At 42.3% G+C, this 2,855-nt stretch overlaps 1 pseudogene; it reads right to left on the bottom strand.

Annotated features, from left to right (window-relative positions):
* Window positions 1–1,776: 1,776 nt before the first annotated feature.
* LOC144581501 (prohibitin 1 pseudogene) lies at window positions 1,777–2,564 on the bottom strand (annotated as a pseudogene).
* Window positions 2,565–2,855: the final 291 nt, after the last annotated feature.

The raw sequence follows: 2,855 nt of genomic DNA, 5'->3' as shown, positions 1-2,855 counted from the left end.
CCAGAGGGAGGACGTGGAATCATCGCAGCTTCTGGCCAGGCTGGTTTGCCTTTCTCCATGATTAACAGAACCATCCTTTGCTGTCTCAGAATGCAGAAACACTGGAAACATGAAAATCCCTCCCTCCTCCAGCTGAGGAGAGTGTCTGTAGCTATCTCTCCATACAAATTTGCCTTCAAATTCGATCTTCAAAATATGTGAGGCTGTCAATATGCATAAAATGGAGTTAGGATGAATCAGAAAATTGCCAGCTTTGAAGTTAAAAATCTGTCAAAATTGGCATTTCACATGACTCAATATTGAAGTAAAAAATAGGTTCCTTGGGCAGTTTGCATTTTTGTAGTTTCACGGTAAATACTTTGTGTTTGGGGAACCCCTGGGGTGCTCCTAACGGCCTTAGGGGTCAGGCTGTCCTCAGAGGATCCAGGGATAACCCTGACATAATGGTCACTGAAGTCCTCAATAATTCTGCTACCATGAGTGACAAAACACTTTCGTGCTGTGACTAGTTTAGTGACCTAGTCATATTTTAAAACCCTTAAATAAAAGCACAAACTCCACTGCCTCACTCTTAATAAATGACTTTGCCAACTACATGTCAGAAAATAAAGGCATTAGGTAAGAATTTATTCAAACTCTCACCCAAACACTATGTGCTTGCCTTACAGCTGAATTCAGACAGATTATCTGGATGTCTTCAGGCACATTGGTGTAGAATGAACTTGAAAACATTCACTCTGATTATATTATATTGAGCCACCATGCAAATGTACAGCAACTCATAATTGTTCATTTCTGTTCCAGAAATTGACATCACCAACCTGTCCTCCACCAAGGGGAACTTACTAAAATGCAAATCTGAATGTGTCAGTTCTGTAATTTAAAGATGTCAAGCCCGTTAGCTCAGGTCAGGAATCCCACTGCTTGAAGATCACGCTGCTCTCTCTTTCTCCAGTTTCACCCCAACATGCAGCCTTTTCTTCACGTGCTCAATTACTCGGCTTCCTGGAAAGCATCGTGCATTTCTTGCTTCTAGGTTTTCCACATGCTGATTCTTCAGCCTGTAAGTGTTCTTCCTGTCAAGACTTTACTGGGTTTAAACTTTATCTCCTCCAAGAAATATTTCAGTAAGCTGTCCCATCTCAGTGCTGCCACATCTTGTTACACACACCTCGATCTTTGCTTTTATCCCACAATATGTTTAGTCTTAGTTTACTAACCTGTCTCACTTCTAAGGTATTATATGAGGTGAACACAAACTTTTGAGCAGGAACTACATGAAATAACATGTACTCAAATTATGAGCTGAATGAAGAAGGAATTTACAACAATAAATTTACAATTTAGCTCCCTACCTCCTAACAATGAAAGAGTATTTTTAAATAGCGATACATTCATTACTGAGAAATTTCACAATTTAACTTAATATTTTGCTATTTTTGTAATATTTTGCTATTTTTGTGTGTTGAAGTAATTTTTCTAAATAGCTCTGATCATAGCTAACAATTACCAAGTACCTACTATGAGGAATCATTCTAAATCCTTAACACATTTAGTTTTATCATTAAAACTGCCCTTGGTACCCTTGGAGTTCTCTCTTTTTTTTTCTTTTTTTTTTTTTTAGAGATCTCAATGATTTTACCTTTATTTCCTTCACTTTAAGCCAATCATGAAATTTCACAGTGATTTTTGGGGCGGGTGCAGAAGGAAGGCCATGTCAAGAATCATCCGGACTGTGGCCCGGTGAGCCCCCAGAGGTGCAGGCAGGGAGCGCCCTCACTGAGGCAGCTGAAGGAGCACGGACAGCGACACGGGCAGGTAGGTGATGTTCTGAGAGGCTGAGAGCTGGTATGCGATGTCCTCCTCGGCTTTCAGCTTGCCCAGCTCAGTCAGGCCGTCCCCTGCTGTGGCCAGTGAGTTGGCAATCAGCTCAGCTGCCTTGGAGTCGCCCTCAGCAGAGATGATAGTGGCCTTTTTCTGCTGCTCAGCCTGTTCCACCAAAAATCTGGCACTCTCTGCTTCCTGCTGAGCCACGTGTTTAGCTTTCATCACTTCTGTGAACTCCTTTCCGAAGGTCAGATGTGTCAAGGACATATCGTTCAGGATGAGCCCAAAGGTGGCTGATCACTCTGTAAGGTCGTCACTCACCTGCCTGGAGACAGCTCTCTCTGGGTGATTAGTTCTCTAGCATCAAAGTGAGCCACCACTGACTTCAGATCCCGGTAGTGATGGGCGGCAGCACACACTCATGTAGTCCTCTCTGATGCTGGTGAAGATTCCAGGACACTGGCTAGCGACAACAGGTGGGAAGAGGATGCTCAGTGTGATGTTGACATTCTGTAAATCTTTGCTACCAGTGATGACCGGCACGTTACTGTGGCAGAGAATGGCAGTCAAAGACAATTGGCTTCTGTACCCATGGGATGAGAAAGTGAGTCAGAATCGGTCAAAGATGAGAGCTCTGTGCCCAGCAACCACATTATATAAAGTGGAGTTCACCACACCTCCTGCAATAGCTAAGGCCAGGCCACACTTGCAATGGACCCAAACACTTTGGCAGCCATGTTTACTTGCGCTGGACCCTCTCACGCCTGATTCCACTCTTGAGTTCTCACTTTAAAAATGAGATAAAACAGCAAGGTTTTCTTCGATTGATTTGTTTGGTAAATATCTATTTTACAAATCCAGTGTTTTCTCAATAGTTTTCACCTGAATTCCAACTGAAGAACTAAAATTTAATATCTGAAACATATCACATCTTTGAATAAAAATATAAATATCCTGACCATCAATCAGGAATTTGAAACCAGCCTGGCCAACATGGTGAAACCCCATCTCTACTAAAAATACAAAAA

This window comes from Callithrix jacchus, chromosome 2, assembly GCF_049354715.1.
Source record: "Callithrix jacchus isolate 240 chromosome 2, calJac240_pri, whole genome shotgun sequence".
Lineage (NCBI taxonomy): Eukaryota > Metazoa > Chordata > Mammalia > Primates > Cebidae > Callithrix > Callithrix jacchus.
Note: the sequence above shows the minus strand (reverse complement) of the source record. Positions and strands in the feature narration are given on the sequence as shown.